This window comes from Somniosus microcephalus, chromosome 21 (assembly GCF_052327205.1).
Source record: "Somniosus microcephalus isolate GS21.2 chromosome 21, FLI_Smic_1.0, whole genome shotgun sequence".
Classification (NCBI taxonomy): domain Eukaryota; kingdom Metazoa; phylum Chordata; class Chondrichthyes; order Squaliformes; family Somniosidae; genus Somniosus; species Somniosus microcephalus.
The window spans coordinates 53,109,099-53,131,240 of NC_141007.1; the positions used below are offsets into that span (position 1 = coordinate 53,109,099).

At 45.0% G+C, this 22,142-nt stretch overlaps 1 long non-coding RNA gene across 1 annotated transcript in view; it reads right to left on the minus strand.

Moving 5' to 3' along the window:
- Positions 1-21,728, minus strand: part of LOC147102802 (uncharacterized) — a 119,351-nt gene extending 97,623 nt beyond the window's left edge. Inside the window, exon 1 of the long non-coding RNA XR_015073116.1 lies at positions 21,686-21,728. This is a non-coding gene — a long non-coding RNA (uncharacterized LOC147102802). The remainder of the gene's footprint in view (positions 1-21,685) is intronic.
- Positions 21,729-22,142: the final 414 nt, after the last annotated feature.

A 22,142-nucleotide genomic window follows, 5' to 3' on the forward strand; every position in this document is an offset into this window, starting at 1 on the left:
AGGGCTATGGAGAAAGAGCCGGGGAGTGAGATTAATTGGGTAGCTCTACCGAAGAGCCGACACAGGCACACGATGGTCTTCTTCTATACTGGATCATTTTATGATTCTATGATTCAACCAAACCTGATGGCAGCAATTTACCCTTTACATTCTAGTTATTCGGTTGCACAGGAGCCAAAAGAAAGCAAGCATGCTGTCAATTATTAGGTTGTATTGTCTGAGGGTTTTTAATTGTGATCTTCTATACTTTATTCGTTATAATTGTACTGGTATTTTGGTAAGTGTAAAGTGCAGGCACTTCATTCCTGACATTTCACGAACATGCCACACCAAGGTAATTGACCAATTAAGTTGCATGCAGTGGAGCAGTCGTCAGAAAACAAAACTTCTAACGAATCAACAAACTTGCCATTTTTAACAAGCAAGATAACAAGCAAATAACTGATCCAAGTTGAAATGCTCTGTAGCACATTTCATCTGTACTTCATTAATTCTGTAAACTTCGGCTCGAGATCAAACTACAAAAATAACCACTGATTCCTCTCATAACTGATGCTTTATAATGCATATATATTAACCACATAACAAGAATTGTTGATTTATTGGTGACATACGTTTGTGCTTTTCATTCCTCGTATTCTGAGATATAAGCCCCGGTTTTAATTTGTGACATGAGGGGAGGGGGTTTGCAGGGCAAGTGACAAGATTACATGGCTGTGCACTTTAACCCCCGGGCCTTATCACCATATTCCCGGACAGACTCCTGTCCGAACCTGGCAGGAATGGCAAGCAGGCCGGCGGATTTGGGGATTTCGGGTGGCAGGACTGGGACCTGGGGGAATGACCTAAGATCAGTCATCAGGAGGGATGGTGCGATTGGGTTGGGGGTTCGGGAGGCGATTGCGATCGGGGAGGGAGGAAGCCCGGGGCAGGGAAGGCCCAAGGTTTCCTTGTGGAGCCTGGAGGAGAATTCCTGTTCCTCCTGGCCCACGAGGAAATCATTACATTATTTTTTTTTAATCCCAGCTTTCTGGGCCTTGACTGGCCCTGGATCCATCTACCGGCAGCTTTCCCAGGCGCGTTTGGCACCGTGTACGACTTCCGCGGCCTGGGGATAAGATTGCGTCGGGGTCCCAGTGACATCATCGGATCCCGACTTTTGAATATTTATGTGGCCCTCGCCTGCCTGCTGGCACCTTTTGAAACCCGGGTGTTGAATTGGTTAAAATGTAACAGTGCCACATTGTCAGAGGTGCCACCTTTCAAATGAAGTTCTTCCATTCTTTCTTAAGTAGGCTAATTAATAAAATCACTGTTTTGCAAGATATGTCAGGTAAAGCATTCTTTCCATAAGTCAAAATCAGATTACAACAAAGAAGTAATTTACATTTATATAGTGCCTTTCACATCCTCAAGATGTCCCAAAGTACTTTTGAAGTGTACCTGCTGTTGTAATGTAGGCAAACATAGCAGCCAATTTGCACACAGTATAGTCCCTCAAACAGCATTGAGATAAATGATTAGTTAGTCTGTTTTGGTGGTGTTGACTGAGAGATAAATGTTGGTCAGAAGACCAGGTGAACTCCCCTGTTCTTCAAATAGTGCTATGGGATATTTTACGGTCACCCAAAGAGGGAAACAAGGCCTTAGTTTAATGTCTTATCCAAAAGATAGGACCGCTGACAATGAAGCACTCGCTCAGTACTGTACAGAAGTGACATCCGAGATTAGTTCCTCAAGTCCTCAATTGGGACCTGAACCCATGACCTTTTCTCTCCGAGGTGAGCCCAACTGACACTCCCCAAGACAGCGATCAGCCTGGTTTCTAGGCAGTTAGGTTGACGTAGTTATCTACCATAATTATTGCCTTTTGTGTTTATAGAACTGCAATGGGTCAAAGGTATAAACAGAACAGGGTAGATTTTCTGATGGGGTGCAGTTTAGTGCCAAAAGATTCTGGGTGCAAAGCTCACCCAAAATGAAATGGGCTACTTACAACCAATTTTCCATGGTCAGCTCATTATCATATTATGTGACGCAAGAAAACTACAGGAAACTTTCGATTTACCGGCACCTAATTAACCGGAAATCTCGGTTAACCGGCAAAATTCAGGAGTAGGTTTTACTTCATATTGGTATTTGCCTTCTTCCATCTGTGCTGTGCAAGGGTGTGGCTGCAGCTGTTGCTAAGCTACAGAGACGCTTGAAACTTGTGTTCATTGTTCTACAGTTGTTGCTAAGCAACAGGGTTTGTTGCTTTATACGGAGCTGTCAGCTCTCCCTATCTTTTACTATAGCGTTTGGTTATCCGGAATTTTTGATGAACCGGCACCACGTCGGTCCCGTCCGTGCCAGATAAAAAAAAGTTTCCTGTACTAGGCACTTGGTCTGAGTATTAAACAAGGCTTTAATCAATTGTTTTACAACATGGAGATCTAGTTGTGTCCTTCACTGGTTCCTGTTAAAGAATGTCCTGAGCAAGCTGGGCCCATGCTCGAGTATTTATACTCTCCCTGGACAGCACCACCAGCAGGCTGCCCAGTATTACTTCATAAGTCATTTCCACATGAATGACAAGATTCATGTCATTATGCACAGCTCCAACTGCAGATTTGGATGTGTACAGGGAGCTCATTTGTGGTGGGAATGGAAAATGACACGCTGGTGAAATTTAAAGGGATGCAGACAGTTAAAGGAAAGTGCCAGAATAGGGGGGCAAAACCCTAGGAAATCTTAGGAAAGGTCCAAACAGCATTTCAACTCTGATGTAATAAAACTCACGACGCACTTGGTTTGAGCATAACACAAGGCTTTAATCAACTTGTTTCAGAACATGGAAGTCTAGTTGTATCCACTAGCTCCTTGTCTTTACAAAATGTCCCTGGCAAGCTGGGGCCAACGCCCGAGTATTTATACTCCTTGGACGGTGCCACCAGCTGGCCATCCAGTGTTATTTCATAGGTAGTTTCTCGATGATGAGATTTATGACAAACCCATTGGTAGTCTTTGCCAAGCTGAAGTGCAGGGGCTAAGACATAACAGGCAAAAGTGAAGGGAATGGAAATCCAGATTGCAAGAACGAGTTAGCAGACAAGTGATGGAGCCGTCCAATATCTGATTACATGTTTGATAGGTGCTGAAGAGGAAGTGGTTCTGCATGAAATGAATGCACAGTGCCCCTTAGAGGGGTACCATCGCCATAGATCAAAACTGAAGCAGGTCAGAGGCCACAGCCGATCACTACTGTGTCAGCCCTAAGCTGCAGGCGTCTCTACAGCAGGTGGCACAGCTCTGCATCCAGCTCCCTGCTCACCCCAGATCCTGTGTCATCAGTCCCCCATGGCCATTGCCAGGTGGGTCCAACAATGCCTACTGACAATGGGTGATATCCTGGCAGATGTGGCCAATCATGCTAGGGTGCTAATAAACACTTAGAAATGTAAGAACCAAAATCAAAGCCATGAGCAATGGCTCAAGCCTTGTTTCATTTTATACCACAGCGACTACAGCAAAAGTAGGTGACAGTTACTGTGGACATTTTCAAGTCATAATTCAGATTCCTGCCACTCCATATTAATTTTCATATGTAACAGCTAGTCTCCACACTAATCAATATAATGGCTTGGAGGAAACTTCTGGCTGGATTTTTTTAAAGCACAAAAATGCTATTTATAACCAGCAGCTTTCAGAATAAATTACTTCAATAAGTAATAGCAATAATGTCTTAAATTATGGAACAGTTTGGTGGCTTTTATGGTCTTTGTTCTTCATCCGTTTATTTTAGAGTTCCGTGCAGATGTGGTTCTTCCTTCACTATAGTACATTTACTTCAAAACACTGCTTAAATTCGGTGATCCATCTTTCTTCATTTCTGATTCTTTGAGCTGATGGTTGTCAGTTGCTTTAATTCTTACACTCAGCATTAATTTTCCATTGCTGTATAACCTCTGTTGGACATACTCAATTTTCTTGCTGAACATTTTTCTTTACTTTCTCTTTTGAACTAATTTTTTGGTTTTCTTTACCTCTTCCTGTTTCTTGCCCTGTGTTCAGTTTAATTTCCTTTTTTTGGAACTTTCATTCCTAAATTTCAGTTTCATTTTAATGCTTTTCTTTCCTTTTCCCTGTACTTTGATTTCTCTTCTCTTTGCTCAAGGCTAACACACTGAAGTCCTTTCTCTACATTCCAAGTTCTACTTCTCCTTTCTACAGGGTTCATTTTAAACATTGGTGTGATAAATCCATGTAGTGAAACAAGAACGCGAAGAGGCGAGATATTAGAATTAGTCTGTGTACTTTATTAACAACTGCGTAGCAAACATACAGGCCTGCATCCTGGCATTCCACCTTTTGCTGAGCTTGACAGGAAGCAACCCCCTGACCTTAACTAGTGGCAGCACTAGCTACAGCACCACCTGGTGGATAACCTTAATCACAACATCCCAGATTACTATATTCCTCCCCCCTTAAGATTTCAGTATGAATTTCTTAACAACCACCATTCCTAAGGGTCACATAAGAAGTCTCCATTCACTATCTTCAATACTTGATGAATCTAACAGGTCAGTACCAATTTCTCTGGTGGCTTGCGAGACCTTTGTGAACGTCTAACAGTAAAGTCCCTGCTTGTTTGTGCTCAGAGTATCTGACTCTGCAACAATGGTTTCCTCTTGATGAATGGGTTCCTGTGGAATTGTCTCTGTCCATGGTGGTGGCACCACAGATGCACTTGGATAACTGGGGGCAACCCTGTCCTCAGCCATTGCATCTGGAACCTCAATTTCAATTTCCCCTTGTCTGGTAAGTATCTGATCTACATGTCTGCGTACTACCCTACCATCTCCCAACATGACTTTGTATGATACTGGACCTGTCATTGAGTCTATGAAGCCAGGAATCCACTTTGGTCCATAACTGAAATTGCTGGTAAGGACCGCATCTCCTTCTCCAAAACTTCGGCTCTTTGTTCTTTTGTCATGGTTCTCTTTTTGTTTGGTTTGTCTGTTTTCCATTTTCCTTTTTAGGTCTGGGTGGACAAGGTCAAGAATGGAGCGTAGTCTACGACCTAATAACATCTCAGCAGGAGAGAGTCCTGTGGTGGATTGAGGTGTTATTCTGTAGCTGAACAGAGCCTGTGACACTTTGGCTGCTAAACTCCCTTCTGCACTTTTTTTCATCATCTCTTTAAATGTTTGTACGGCTCTCTCCGCAAGTCCATTTGAGGACGGATGATATGGAGCCGAGGTCACTTGCACTATGCCATTGTTTCTCATGAACTCTTTTGTCTCTGTACTCACAAAACAAGTGGCATTGTCACTTACCACGATCTCCGGTAGCCCTTGATTACTGAAGCTCTGACACAGGCAGTCTATAGTAGTAGTGGAGGAAGCAGAATTAACAGGATAAACATCCATCCATTTGGAATGTGCATCAATGATTATGAGGAACATCTTCCCCATGAATGGACCCGCATAATCTAAGTGCAATCTTCTCCATGGTTTATCCGGCCACTCCCAGGTGTGGAGAGGAGCTGCTGCTGGTGCCTTCCTGTGTACCTGACAAGTGCGGCATGTCTTGACTAGATTTTCTATCTCCTCATCTAGCTTTAGCCACCACAAGTAACTCCTAGCCAAGGCTTTCATATGCGTGACCCCAGGATGACACTGATAGTTGCTCTAGGATAGACTGTCGTGCTGGCTGTGGAATAATCACTCGTGCGCCCCACAACATGCAACCATCCTGCACACTCAGCTCTGTTTTCCTGACACTGTAAGATGTGAAGTCAGCCCCTTCCAGATGCTGTGGCCATCCACTCGCCACATATTCTCGAACTCTAGATAGTACTGGATCTTTACCTGTTCATGTTCTTACTTGCTCTGCAGTCACAAGTGCCATGTCAGTGTCCTCCAACATCAAAACTCTGTCCTCTGGAGCTGCAAGGATAGGTGTGCCTGGCAGTGGAAGATGGCTCAAGGCATCTGCGTTCCCATGGTACTTGCCCGCCTTGTAGACGATGACATACTCATATGCCCTCAACGTCACTGCCCACCTCTGGATCTGGGGTGACACCATCTGTGGAACTGCTTTCATTTCATTGAAAAGAGGGAGAAGAGGTTTATGATTGGTGCATATGGTGAACTTCCTGCCATATATGTACTTGTGGAACATCTGTAACCCAAACATTACTGCTAACCCCTCTTTGTCTAACTGGGAGTAGTTTTTTTCCGCTGGTGTTAGAGTTCGGGACATAATCCCTATAGGTCTTTCAGTTCCATCTACCATGCGGTGTGAGAGAACTGCCCCCACCCCGTAAGGTGAAGCATCACAAGAGAGAATGATGTCTTTCTCTTCATTGTAGTAAACCAGCACATCCGACGACAGCATCAGTTTCTTGGACTGTTCAAATGAAACCCCCTGCTCCTCTCCCCACTGCCACTGTGTCTCCTTGTGCAGTAGTTTGTGAAGAGGTGCTAACACCGTTGACAAGTTTGGTAAAAACCTGTTATAATAGTTCAGCAGTCCCAGGTAAGCTTTTAACTCAGCCACATTGGTAGGAGCAGGGGCATCCTGCAGTGCTTGTACCTTCTCCTTGATTGGATGGAGCCTGGTGGCGTCCACTCTGTGTCCCAGGAACACTGCCTCATTCCCCATGAAAGTGCACTTACTCCTCTTGAGCCGTAACCCTGTCCTCTCCAATCTCTGTAGTACCTCTCTCAGAGTGCTCAGATGCTCCTGGTCGGTTCTTCCTGTCACCAGAATATCATCCAGATAGATGGAAACATGTGGAATCCCTTGCAGTACACCTTCGATTGTCCTCTGGAAGATAGCTGGACTAGATGAGACACCAAACGGTAAGTGGTTATATGTAAAACAAGCCCTTGTGTGTATTTATAGTAACATACTTCTTTGATTCATCATCCAGTGTAATCTGCAAGTATGCATGACTCATATCCAACTTTGTGAATTTCTTTCCTCCAGCCAGGTTTGCAAAAAGATCCTCTGTTTTGGGAATAGGATACTGCTCTAGTTTGGACACCCAATTGACTGTCAATTTATAATCTCCACAGAGTCTTACCGACTTGTCCGGTTTTAAAACAGGTACTATGGGAGCTGCCCATCCTGAACATTTCACTGGCTCCAGTATGTTCTCCCTCAATAGACGGTCAAGCTCACCCTCTACCTTTGGTTTCATGGCATAAGGCACAGGTCGTTGTTTAAAAAACCTTGGCGGTGCCTCCTTGTCTACATAAATCTTAACTGGGGGCCCATTAAATGTGCCAAGTTCTTCCTTGAACACATTCTCATGTTCACTCAACACTTCTTGCAAAGTCAACCTCATCTATTTGATTTACTGCTCCCCAGTCTAATTTATGTTCTTTTATCCAGCCCCGACCTAACAGGTTTGGTCTGGTACCCGATACTATAACTACAGGTAGCTGTTCCACTGTGTCCCTGTGTTGCACAGTTACATTAGCTGTACCTAATGTCGCTACTCGTTCACCTGTATATGTTTTAAGATGCAGGGAGCAAGCCTTTAACTCTGGAACTTTTGCACAGTTCCACAATTTTGAGTACTCTGCCCTGTTCATTATGGTTACACCGCACTCTGTATCAACTTCAAAGTTCACCTTAGAGTCGTTTACTGTCAGTTGCAATGTGATAGGAGCCACTTTTGGAATGTTCTCTAACATGCTATACATTATGAACATGTCCTCTTCTTCCTCAGCTTCCCCGCTGATGTGGTGTGCTCCATGTTTTTTCACTTCTCTTCCTTGGTTTTGCTTTCCTCCCCCTTTTGGTTTGGATTCCTCCACAGGTGATTTTGCCCTGCATGCTCGTTTAATGTGTCCTTGTTTCCCACACTTGTGGCACTTTTCCTCCAGAAACCGGCATTCACTCGCCAGGTGATCGCCCTTGCATCTATAACATGCCTTCACATGCTCACATTGTGGTTTCTGATGCACGTTTAACTTGTGCACAATAACCTGACCTGCAACTTGCTTAGCATTAGCCCCGTCTGAACCCTGTATTTCTTTTACATCTCGGTTCGCTGTCCCTATGGCTTGAGCAAGTTCCAAAGCTTTTTCATAAGTAAGCCCAGTCTCGGATATTAATCTACGCTGCATTCGGTCGTCCATTATTCCGCAAACTAGCCTATCTCTCAGCATTTCCTTCAGGTTGTTCCCATAATTGCAATCTTGTGCCAATTTACGCAACACCGCTACATAGTCCACTACACTCTCTTCCTCTTTTCTGTTCCTTGAATTAAACTTGAACCACTGTACAATCTCACTAGGCTTGGGGTTGAAATGTTCTTTGAGCAAGGCCACTAATTCAACAATTGATTTGTCTCCAGGCTTTTCAGGACTGAGCAGATTCTTCATCAAACTGTAGGTTTGGCTTCCCACCGAACTAAGCAGAATGGCTTTCCTTTTTCCGGCATCATTTATTTCATTTGCTTCGAAGAAATACCCCAACACTTCACAGTATTCCTCCCAGGTTTGTGCTCAAATATCAAAAGTGGAGACCGTTCCTACCGTGGCAGCCATGCTTCCGTCCAATTTGTAGCTAACTTTAGCTCATGAATTTGTTCTTTAAAAGTCCCGGCAGACTTCACCTTTTCATGCAGTGTCCTTTTACCTCGTCGCCAAATGTGATAAATCCATGTAGTGAAACAAGAACTCGAAGAGGCGAGATATTAGAATTAGTCTGTGTACTTTATTAACAACTGCGTAGCAAACATACAGGCCTGCATCCTGGCATTCCACCTTTTGCTGACCTTGACAGGAAGCAACCCCCTGACCTTAACTAGTGGCAGCACTAGCTGCAGCACCACCTGGTGGATAACCTTAATCATAATATCCCAGATTACTATAGTTGGGTGTTGTAAAATAGGCGAAAATGAATTTCCTGCCTGTTCTGCACCCCACCCAATTTACCCTTCCATTGACTTCAAAAGGAAGGAAAATCTGATGTGGTGTACAATGGACGGCTAATTCAATATTGGCCATTTTACAACATCACCAAAGTTAAAATTTCCTCTTATCTATCTGTTTTGGGTTTCCCAGATTTCTATTCCTGAGTTTTCAACAGAATAAAAGATTTGACAATGCCTCTTTAATATTGGCTCGGATTTTGCGGTGGGTATGGCAGCGGACTCTCAGAGTCCGTCGCCGTACCTCCTTTGAAATCCACTGCAAGTTCGGGATTTCCGCATGCGCTTTGCGCGAAGTCCAGAACTCGCCGTGTGTCACGAAAAAGCAATTGCCGGCGCAGAGTTGGGCTATTTGTCAGCAATTGTATACGGAAATGTTAGGGTTGATGCAAACAGGTGCAAGGCCTGTAAGGGGATACCTCAGGCATGTATTAAACATTTTCACCTCGGAAATCCTACACATACACTATCTCAAATGAGTTTTTCGATGTTTCTGCAAATATATGAGTTTTAATGATGTCAAAAATGAGCAAAAAATTAAATTTGTAGTGAAGTTGGTGGAATGAAGCTAATTCCGAATTAAATTCCAATCCTGTAAATTATAATTAAATCTGATTACGGGATTCCATAAAATCTGATTACGGGATTCCCTTCGGAAATGATTAAAATCGAATTCTGTTTTGAGATTGGAGGACCAGGCCCACGTGATCCCAGGCACGCTTCCGCACAGACTGCGTCCCTGGGATCCGTGGACCATTACGCTGCCCTTCGCCTCGCAGCGTCAGACCCCAAGTTTTCTCAGGAGGGCCGCCATCAGGTAGGTGCGTATTCCTTTCACAGGTCAGAGGCGTACGCCGACCGCGATTTTTGGCCCACTATCTCTTCCGCTTCTGCTTCACAATATTTCCCTCAGCTTTGCCGATTCCTTCTTGTAGTTTCACTTTCAGTTCTTACCTAATTTATCTTTGCACTCGCCTCTGGCAGTTGCAACGGTCCTAAAGGTCTCCATCTCCAACTCAAAGAATCTATGCGAGCCTGCAGAGTTTCCCTCTCACACAGACAGAACCACTAATCACCCACGAGCCTAATTCTACACAGCCACTGGTGGAGGGAATCTGTTGCACCAAACTTCTGAAGGCCAAAGGTCAGATCTTCCTCAAAGGCAAAAGCAAAATTTGGTTTGTTTTAGCATGCTGCCAATATCACAACAGGCAGATTGCTGATCAAACATTTAGATCAGAAGATAAACATTCACAAAACAACCTACCAGTATTGAACAGCTGCCATCCCCTAGAGTTATAACCATCCAACTGAAATGCCAAACAGCTGAATGCTCTCAGAAGCCCTTATAAATCACAGCACAAAACCTACAGGCAGCCAAGCTACAGAAATGGCTGCAGGTTGCTGACATAGCATTTGCCAAGCCGCAGTTAAAACAAAGCGATTGATTTATGGCAAATTATGTCCTCTTGTCCTCCAGTCACATGGCTAGTGATGTCTACTTGTTCCATTCGTGCCATCCTAGAATGCAGGCAAAAACTTACCGCACCAAATAAACCAATGCAGGCCCCCACCCCGATATCAACCCCTCTCCCCTACTGCCCTCTATGTGCCTGCTCCTCCTGGCTCGTCCAAAAAAAACAAAACTGAATAATTTCTGGGTCGTTTTGTTTTGCTTGTGCTGCTCATCGCCCATTCATACCTCAAAATTGGAACTGGGGTCCTACGTGTGTCTAAGGACCCCCCGAGTTGCATCATTTAATGAGCCTCCTCCCTGATTCAGGTGGGCACCTGGGCCGCCTTTGTAAAGGCCCTGAGGGAAATGGCGTCGGGCAGGATCGGAGTGGGAACGGGGCAGTAAGTGCTGTACTCCAATCCTAGATCCCCTACCTCCCTGTTTCCGCCCAGCAGACTGAGTTAAAATTGGCCTTATGGAGTGCCAATTGGTCCGATGGCTCCTCTGCCTGAGGTCACCCAAAACCCAACAAGGCCACAGAAAAATTTAATTTCTTTTCCATCTTCAGCTCCAAAAGGACCCATTCAGCCCCCAGACAAGGTGATCGATGCCCTCTGGGGGAGGAGGCGGTGTGGAAAATTCGGAGTCCTTGCTGCTCGGAATTCAGCCTCTCCGCCCTTTCTAGCCCCAGGAATTTTAGGGGCAAACAGTTTTTAAAAGTTTCATTCTAGCAGCTTATTTGTTATCTATAACATTTCTGGGGAGTAACACTGAACAAACAGTAACTTTGGCTCTCAGAAATCATCTTATCTTAAAACCTTTTCTGCCTTACATTCGTGTACAACCTGCAGTGGGAGAGCGTAGAATCTGATTAACTGTCGTTGACAACTTCCAGTCCCACCTTCCATAAAAGGATATGGAGCCAGGGCAGGTGGATGGAGTTAAGATACAGATCAGCCATGATCTCATTGAATGGCAGAGCAGGCTCGAGGGGCTGAATGGCCGACTCCTGCTCCTATTCTCCAGCGGATCTCATTGGTTTATACCGACAAGCTGCAGTAGCCGTAAAGGAGCAAATTTCTCTTGTGAAGTGCTAACAAGCTGGTACGTGGGTTGAAACACTGAGCATCAACTTAAAATACTGATGGTTGACAAGTATGTTGTCCATGGTAGACTCTGAGCACACAATGCGCTAGTCTTTAGTTATAACGGAGAGTTATAATTATGAACCCTATGGGGGCTATCTCCAGATGCCAATGTCAAAATATTCCAGTCTCTGAACTAGCAGCATTGCATTTAAGTTGCCTGTGCTTATGTCTATGGAGTTGTGCCTCAAAACTACTTAATGTACAAACCTGCCACATATGGTTGTGAGATGCTTTCTTAAATTCTCAGTTATCTACTAAAAAAATGCTTCACGGTGTGCATTAGCTCATCTCTGGGGGAGGAAAAACTGACAAAAGTGACATAGGCATGTGATTTTTCAGCTTTCCATTTCAGTTCTGATGTTCTTTGAGGCGTCAATCACTTGAGCTGTTTAATTTTTTTTTACTTTAAAAATTGTTATTCAGGAGCTGTGGCAAACCATATCCTCCTCGGTGTAAATTGCAAATGGGCAATGGTGTATCCTATAGTGTGATTTTTTTACCTACAGTTGCTCTGAGACTGCTGGTATTTTCAAACATTTCTCAAAATCTGTCTTCATGTCCCTAAGTGCTGCCTGTTTTTGCTGCAAGCTGTTTCATGTCCGCTGAACACTGAGTGGTATCGGTTTTGAGGGCATACAACTTCTCACAAACTCCCATGATTCATTTTCCTCTGACATAGCAACGGGTTTGGAATCAACAGCTGCTTCTGTTTATCTCTCCAGCAAAGGCAGCTCTGTGCAGCGCTTCAACAATCGGCTTTAACCCAAACCGCAATCTAATACTGCAGCAGAAAATTACAATTCAAGAAAATTAAATGCTCTTCATTTCTTTGTGCACCAAATCAAAGAATAGGAGTGGGGGGAAAGACATTTTAGTTTCATTGACCCTTTGAGCACTTGAGTTCTCTCATCCAGGCACATTCATTTTTTAGGCGCCACTTACGTGTCCAATGTTAGCTGGACTCTGCTGAGAGAAAATCTGGTCTTGACTACAACTCAACATGGTCAAAGCCCAGACATCTGGGCCTTGGTTAGCTGATGAAATGGTCTTTTTGATATTTGTTTTCAGCTAATTATCAGCCAGGTTTCTGGGTTTTGTTCTACCTGCAAACATAGAAACATAGAAGATAGGAGCAGGAGTAGGCCATTCGGCCCCGTGAGCCTGCTCCGCCATTCAATGAGATCATGGCTGATCATCCAAATTCAGTGCCCTGTCCCTGCTTTCTCCCCAGATCCCATATCCCTTGATCCCTTTAGCCTTAAGAAATATATCCAACTCCTTCTTGAATATATTTAATGAATTGGCCTCTACTGCCTTCTGTGCGTAAAATGTGCATAGAGGAGAGTAGAGCTGATTCAGGCTGCAGAGGTAGGGGAGGCCAAGGCTATGGAGGGATTTGTAGATGAGGACAAGGATTTTTTAAATGATGCACAAGTGGATATCGAGCCATTGAAGGTTGATATGCAATGGGGAAATAGGGGATTGGGACTTAGTGCAGGATAGGATGCAGGCAACAGAATTTTGGATGAGTTGCAATTTGTAAAGGGCAGAATTTGAGATGCTAGCAAGGAAAGCTTTGTAGTAATTGAGCCCGGAGGCTTAATGGCATAGATAAGTGGTTCAGCGACTGTGGGACTGAAGCAGGCACTGTTGTGGAATGGAAATAAGCCGTCTTTATGGTGATGGTGAGAACATGACAAGTGAAGCTCAGCTCAGAGCCAAACAGGACACCGAGATTGTGGACCATCGGGCTTAATCTATGGAAGCTGACAGAGATGGAGGAAGTCGGGCACTAAGGTGCAAAGTTTTAGGTGGGAACCAAGAATAATGGCTTTGGTCTTGCTGCTACTGAGTTGAAGGAAATTATTGTTCATCCAGGACTTGGTACCGGCCAGGCGATCGGACAGCACGGCTGTGGTTGAGGGGTCAGGAGTCATCTTATACTACACAGAGCAAATAAGAATTACAGTAAAAATAATTTTAAAAATTAAAGATTGTGCTTTTAATTTGAATTGGACGACCTGCCAAAGTGGGCTAGTGTATGTACGGTCATTATTTTTGTAATAGTACACAAACAGCAGTTACACTGATTGTACCAAGTGCCTCCCATCATATTCAGTGTGCTGTACGTTTTGCTTGCTGTGGAATAAGGCAACTCACGAATCCAACCAAATGCTGTCTCATCTTGTGTTAATTCGGTCCACCTTCAGAGAGATTGAAGGAGTACATGTGAGCAAGGCACGGAGATCCAGGCAAGAACACAAGGAACATAAGAACATAAGAACAGAAGAAATAGGAGCAGGGGTAGGCCATTCGGCCCTTCAAGCCTGCTCCGCCATTCAATGAGATCATGGCTGATCTTCTGCCTCAACTCCATTCACCGGCCCTATCGCCATATCCCTTGATGCCCTTACTAGTCAGAAATCTATCGACTTCTGTTTTGAATATACCCAATGACTGAGCCTCCACAGCCCTCTGGGGTAGAGAATTCCAAAGATTCACTGCACTCTGTGTGAAGAAATGTCTTCTCATCTCAGTCCTGAATGGCCTACCCTTTATCCTGAGGCTGTGGCCCCTGGTTCTAGACTTCCCAGCCAAGGGAAACATTCTCCCAGCATCCATCCTATCAAGCCCTGTAATAATTTTGTATGCTTCAATGAGATCCCCTCTCATTCTTCTGAATTCAAGAGAATACAGGCTTAGTTTACTCAATCTCTTCTCATACGACAGTCCCGCCATCCCAGGAATCAATCACATGAACCTTCATTGCATTCCCTCTATGGCAAGTATATCCTTCCTTAGGTAAGGAGATCAAAATTGTACATAGTACTCCAGGTGTGGTCTCACCAAGGCCCTATATAATTGGAGTAAGACTTCTTTACTCCTGTACTCAAATCCTCTTGTAATGAAGGCCAGCATACCATTTTACTTCCTAATGGCTTGCTGCACCTGCACATTCACTTTCAGTGACTCATGTACAAGGACACCAGGTCCCTTTGAGCATCTGCATTCTCCAATCTTTCACCATTTAGCAAATACTCTGTCTTTCTGTTTTTTCTACCAAAGTGGATAACTTCACATTTACCCACATTATATTCCATCTGCCATGTTCTCGCCCACTCACTGAGCCTGTCGAGATCCCCTTGAAGCTTCTTCACATCCTCTTCGCAACTGACACTGCCACCTAGCTTTGTGTCATCAGCAAATTTAGAAATGTTACATTTAGTCCCCTCATCCAAACCATTGATATAGATTGTGAATAGCTGGGGCCCAGGCACCGATCCTTGCGGTACCTCACTACTCACAGCCTGCCATCCTGAAAAAGACCTGTTTATCCCTGCTCTTTGTTTTCTGTCTGTTAACCAATTCTCAATCCATGCTAGTATATTACCCCCAATTCCATGTGCCCTAATTTTGTTCACCAACCTCTTGTGTGGGACCTTATCGAAGGCCTTCTGAATATCCAGATACACCACATCTACCGGTTCCCCTTTGTCTACTTCACTAGTTACATCCTCAAAGAACTCAATAGTTTTGCCAAATAGGATTTCCCTTTCGTAAATCCATGTTGACTCTGCCCAATCTTCCTATTAGTTTCTAAGTGCCCAGTTATTGCATCCTTTATAATAGATTCCAGCATTTTCCCAACTACTGATGGGAGGCTAACAGGTCTGTAGTTCCCTGTTTTTTCTCTCCCTCCTTTCTTAAATAGCGGGGTTACATTTGCTATCTGCCAATCTGCAGGAACCGTTCCAGAATCTATAGAATTTTGGAAGATGACAACCTATGCGTCCACTATTCCAATGGCCACCTCTTTCAAAACCCTAGGATGTAGGCCATCTGGTCCTTGGGATTTGTCGGCTTTAGTCCCATTAATTTTGCTAGTACTGTTTTTTTACGAATAATAATTTCTTTAAGTTCCTCATTCTTGTCACACCCTTGGTTTTCTCGTATTTCTGGGAAGTTTTTTGTGTCTTCCTCCTTGAAGACAGAAACAAAGTATTTATTTAATTTCTCTGTCATTTCCTCATTCCCCATTATAAATTCTCCCGTCTCTGACTGTAAAGGACCTACATTTACCTTCGCCAGTCTTTTCCTTTTCACATACCTATAGAAGCTTTTACAATCTGTTTTCATATTTTTCGCTAGTTTGTGCTCATATTCCATTTTCCCTTTCTTTATCAATTTCTTGGTCCCCCTTTGCTGATTTCTAAAAAGATCCCAATCCTCAGGCTGACCGCCTTTTCTGGCAACTTTATAAGCTTCCTCCTTTGACTTAATACTAGCTTTAATTTCTTTTGTTAGCCATGGTTGGATCACTTTTCCTTTTGGGTTTTTATGCCCTAGAGGAATATATGGGGGTGATTTTCATTCAGAAGTCGGGAAGGAGGCAGGACTACAACTTTTGGGGTTGTAGTCCCGCCTCCATTGAGATGTAGCCAATCCACGTGATTTTAGCTTGATTGACCTTGTTGAGCCCACCCAGTGGGCTCAGCAGGCCAATTAAGGGCCACCCGGCAACAGGTGACATCACAGACTGAAATTTCATCTGTCAAGATGTTTTGACAGATGAAATATCAGTGTTTCACAGCTGTTTGAAGCTGTCAAACACTGACAGTCTTACTTCTAACATGAGTCCTTCTCCACAGACTCAGTTAGAAATCTCTCCTGCACAGAAAGCTGTAGGCTGTCACTTTTGACACTTCGCAGCCATTCTGCTTTCTGTGCCGGTGAGATGAGGGACTCCCCGAACCTAAAGGAAGGAAGGCTGAAAAGGTAAGAAAATGTATGTAAAACTTATTTAATCACTTTATACACACCAAACACACTTACCTTTGCACTCATGCACACATCACTCACCTGAACACCGACATCTCGACCCCTCCAAGCCCTTCAACCCGACGGCCTGACTCCTTCAACTTGGCGTGGTTTGGAGCCATCGGGGTTCCCACAGTTCAAGCTTAAAAATAGGGATTAGGCTAAAAACTGCCTGTTAACTACCTGTTAACAGGCAGTTAATTGGCACTAATCCCTTCCCGCCTCGGGTAGGTGGGTCCCAGTGCGGGGCGGGTACCCACCTCCTTTGAAATTGGCATGGAGGCGGGTTGGGGGCGGGATGGGGTCGGGACCACCGATTTCGGGAATTTAACACCCCGCACGCCTCCAAACCCGACTCCACAGCACAATGAAAATCGAGGCCATGTTTGTTGCAAATTATGCATTATTTCCTTGAATATTAGCCATTGTATGTCCACCTTCATACCTTTTAGTTTAGTCTCATAATCTACCATGGCCAACTTGCCCCTCATACCCTTGTAGTTTCCTCTGTTTAGATTGAAGACCTTAGTTTCAGATTGGACTACATCACTCTCAAACTTAATGTAAAATTCAATCATATTATGGTCACTTGTCCCTAAAGGCCCCTTTACCACAAGATTATTGATTAGCCCTTTCTCATTACACAGTACCAGATCCAGAATAGCCTGTTCCCTGGTTGGTTCCTCCACATACTGATCCAGGAAACCATCTTGCATGCATTCTAAGAATTTGTCCTCCACACTATTAGTGGTAATTTAATTTGTCCAGTCAATATGTAGATTAAAGTCCCCCATGATTACCGTATTGCCCTTGTTACATGCACTTCTAATCTCTTGATTGATACTGTGCCCTACATTACCATTACTGTTTGGTGGCCTATACACAACTCCCACCAATTCTTTCCGCCCTTTGCTGTTTCTTAGCTCCACCCAAACTGATTCCAGTTCTACATCACGATCTGCCGAGCCAAGATCTTTTATCTCTACCGTACCGATCTCATCCCTTATTAACAGCGCTACGCCACCTCCTTTTCCTTTTTGTCTGTCCTTCCTAAATGTTGAGTACCCTGGAACATTCAGTTCCCAGCTTTGGTTACCCTGCAACCATGTCTCTGTAATGGCAATTACATCATACCCATTTACTTCTATTAGTGCCATTAATTCATCCACCTTGTTGCGAATGCTACGTGCATTTAGATAAAGTGCCTTCAACTTTGCCTGTTTAACATTTTTCTGCACTTTAACCCTCTTTATGTTGGCCTTTGTTTCTGTTCCCTACTAGTTTTGCTGACTACTTTTCTAACTTGCACTCCCAGCTTTGTTTCTCTCCATTCTGGGCCCACACTTAGGTTCCCAGCCCCCTGACAAACTAGTTTAAATCCTTCTCATCAGCACTAGCAAACTCCCCTGCAAGGATGTTGGTCCCGTTTCTGCCGAGGTGTAACCTGTCCAGCTTGTACAGGTCCCACCTTCCCCAGAATCGGTCCCAATGCCTCAGAAATTTAAATCCCTCCCTCCTACACCATCTCTCCAGCCACGCATTCATCTGGTCCATTCTCCTATTTCTGCTCTCGCTAGCACGTGACACTGGGAGTAATCCTGAGATTACTACCTTTGAGGTCCTGCTTTTTAATTCATTTCCTAGCTCCCTATATTCTGCTTGCAGGACCTCGTCCCTCTTTCTACATATGTCGTTGGTACTGATATGGACCACAACCTCTGGCTGTTCACCCTCACCCTTCAGAATGTCCTGCAGCCGCTCAGTGACATCCTTGACCCTGGCACCAGGGAGGCAACATATCATCCTGAAGTCGTGTCTGCGGCCACAGAAACGTCTCTCTGTTCCCCTTACGATAGAATCCCCTATCACTATTGCTCTCCCACTCTTTTCCCTCCCCTCCTGTGCAGCTGAGCTACTCGTAGTGCCACGGACTTGACTCTTGCTGCATTCCCCTGAGAAACCATCTCCCCCAGCATTATCCAAAGTGAAAATTCTGTTGGAGAGGGAGATGGATCCAAGGGACTCCTGCACTACCTTCCTAGTTCTTTTACTCTGTCTGGCGGTCACCCATTCCCTGTCTGCCTGTGCACTCTTTACCTGCGGTGTGACCACCTCATTAAACATGCTATCCATGAAGATTTCAGCCTCGTGGATGCTCCACAGTGACTCCAGCCGCAGCTCCAGCTCTGAAACGCGGATTTCGAGTAGCTGCAGCTGGAGACACTTCCTGCACATGTGTTTGCCCTGGACACCGAAAGTGTCCCTGACTTCCCACATAGCACAGGAGTAGCACTCAATGCAGCTGAGCTGCCCTGCCATGTCCTACCCTTAATTTACTCCCTTTACTTCCTTTAAATTAAAGAATATTAAATACACTAGGGACCTTACTTCACTTTAAACACTACTTACTCTAAACTAGAGACCTTACTTTTACTTTAAAGACTGGACTGTAGAAATACTCACCAGGTCCTACTTACCAATCAACTCCTTCCCTTGCGCTGACGTCACTTTTAATCTCTGACATCACTTTCGAATGTTGCCTGTTGAGGTCCGCTCTCGCTGCTGCTCCCAGTAGCTCGGTCTGGGCCTCGAGCCTCAGGCTTTATTTCCTCGCTCCTTCTTCGCCTGTTCCCTCACAGGTCAGTCCGCTCTCGCTGCTGCTCCCAGTAGCTCGGTCTGGGCCTCGAACCTCAGGCTTTATTTCCTCGCTCCTTCTTCGCCAGTTCCCTCACAGGTCAGTCCACTCTCGCTGCTGCTCCCAGTAGCTCGGTCTGGGCCTCGAGCTTCAGGCTTTATTTCCTCGCTCCTTCTTCACCTGTTCCCTCACAGGTCGGTCCGCTCTCACTGCTGCTCCCAGTAGCTCGGTCTGGGCCTCGAGCCTCAGGCTTTATTTCCTCGCTCCTTCTTCGCCTGTTCCCTAACAGGTCAGTCCGCTCTCACTGCTGCTCCCAGTAGCTCGGTCTGGGCCTCGAGCCTCAGGCTTTATTTCCTCGCTCCTTCTTCACCTGTTCCCTCACAGGTCGGTCCGCTCTCGCTGCTGCTCCCAATAGCTCGGTCTGGACCTCGAGCCTCAGGCTTTATTTCCTCGCTTCCAAGTTTTATTGTTGCACTCAGTGGTCAAAACCAAGCTGGTAAATATAGAATAGTGGGAGTCAACCTCTGTAAGAAGCAGGTGGCCAGACTACTTAAAGGAGGGGCTGACACTGCTGAAGCTTAGGAGATACCTGTGTCAGATCTGAATTTTTAACAGTGAACAACAGCTATTTCAGAAAGTGTAAGTTCCTTTTTTTCCAATACCAGTTTGTTTAAATTCCTTGTCTAATTCTGGGGGGGTCGGCAGGGGGGGGGGGGGGGCGGGCGGAGAGTAGGGGGTGGCGGTGAGGAGATGGGGGGTAGCTGGTTGGGCAATACTTGAGTGATTCAAGGTATTTGTTCATTTTCCCAGCCAGTGTTGGCAGATTGATTGATTAATTGGCATTTATATCTTATCCCTGGTGCTGTAGCAGTCGCTGTGTCTGATTTCTGTCAGCATACTGTATGCATCTGTATTACTTAATGGTACAGTGGGGAGCTTCATCCATCTGCCTGCCTGTGAGATTAGGATTAGATCTTTGGCTTCAGCTTCAAATTTATGTATCTCTGAATTTTATGTGGCCCTGAAGCACTAAAGAAACAAACTACTTATATTTTGTACAGGTTTCCAAGTTTGAACCTCAGCCTTGAACTACAGTGGAATCTGCATCCGTAGGTTTTGGCGATTCTCAACTGGGCCACTTTCAGAAAGCTGTGAAATGGGAAAAACCATTGGCATTGATTGTCGAGTCTGAGTGCAGACCCACTGGGAGGGGAGCATGGCGGGCCTAACACCTACCTGAATGGGGTGGGTGCTCGGACCTGGCTTCAGTCTTCCCAATGTTTAACAGGAAGAAATTGTGGCTCATTCCAAACTAGATGTCCGGCAAGCAGCCTGACAACACAGAGGCCATGGAGGGATTGAGTGAGGTGCTTGAAAGGTAGAGCTGGGTGTCGTCAGCGTGCATGTGGAACCTGATGCCATGTCTTTGGCTGATGTTGCTGAGAGGCAGAATATAGATGAGGAAGTGGGGGAGCGCAATTCAAACCAAATTTATTGTAATAAGTAAATAAAAAGTATCTCCAAAAATTCATTCCTCAAATTATGAGGAGAGATTGGGTCGATTGGGCTTGTACTCGCTGGAGTTTAGACGAATGAGAGGGGATCTCATTGAAACTTATAAAATTCTGATAGGACTGGACAGGCTAGATGCAGGAAGGATGTTCCCGATGGTCGGGGAGTCCAGAACCAGGGGTCAGAGTCTAAGGATAAGGGGTAGGCCATTTAGGACAGAAATGAGGAGGAATTTCTTCACCCAGAGAGTGGTGAACCTGTGGAATTCTCTACCACAGCAGGCAGTAGAGGTCAATTCATTAAATATATTCAAGAAGGAGTTGGATATATTTCTTAAGGCTAAAGGGATCAAGGGGTATGGGGAGAAAGCAGGGACAGGGTACTGAATTTGGATGATCAGCCATGATCACATTGAATGGCGGAGCAGGCTCGAGGGGCCAAATGGCCTACTCCTGCTCCTATCTTCTATGTTTCTATGTTTCTATGGTAGTAAAAATGATTCCAGTACTGAAACTCCCAATAAAAACACAGCAGCACTAATAAAGGTTTTGTAAACATGTGCTGTTAATTCTGAATTTAATGTCGTTATAACATAATATAAATGAACCCAAAAATCCTTTAGGCCAATTAGGCAAAAATCCCCAAAAAGGGGCCATATTTTCCGATCGGAGGCCCCCTGCGTGCGGAGGCCTTCGATCTGGAAAAATCTACGGACTTACCTGACAGCTCCCGGGGCGCCTACACTTCCGCTCCTAGGCTTCGCCAAATTCCAAGTGCGCAGGGCCCACGTATCCCAGAGGCGCAGGTGATTTGCAATGTCCCTGGGATCACGTGGGCCATGGGGAGCCAATCAAAGGAGGGAATCTCCCTTCATACACTTGACAGATAGACCTGTTGTGAGGGTGCCGGTTAGTTCCCTTAGTAACCCCTAGATGGCACCTTCACTTGTTTTTTTCCTTTTGCTAATTGTTACTAGTTTCTCCTGTGTTTATTACTTAACTGCCTTTTATCAGGTTTATTGGTTTCACCTGTTTTTGCTTGTATTTAAGTTCTGTGGTTTCTTCCCTCTGTGCTCAGTCTTGACAAGCCATTTGCCTAGTGGTAGCTTGTCTTGAGCTCCTATGTTTGTAACTGTTTACTTGTGTGATTCTAGTAAAGTACTTTTATTTAAGACTGCATACCTGCTTCTCGCCTCGTCTGTCTGCACTTGGGTCCAGAACCAGCCTTGCCCTGACAGCAAGACTGAGCCAGTATGGACCCAGCAGTGATGGAGGAATTTCGTTCTATTCTCTCCCATCAAGGTGCTTTCCTCGGCCGCCTTGAGCAACTTCTCAAAAGCATTTCCGACAAGGTAAATACGTGGACTCAGACCATTCAACACCCAGCCGCTGTGGCTTCTGCTCAGGATGTTCCTCCTCAGTCAGTTCATTTGGGTACTACCCCACCGGTCGCCAACCTCCAGACTCACCGAGAGCCTCGCCTACCCGCGCCAGAGCGCTATGATGGTCATCCGGGCAAGTGTCGCGGCTTCTTGACCCAGTGCTTCCTAGTTTTTGAACTCCAACCCTCCATGTTCCTATCACCCCGCTCTAAGGTAGCGTTCACCATATCACTACTCTCGGGAAAAGCTCTCGCCTT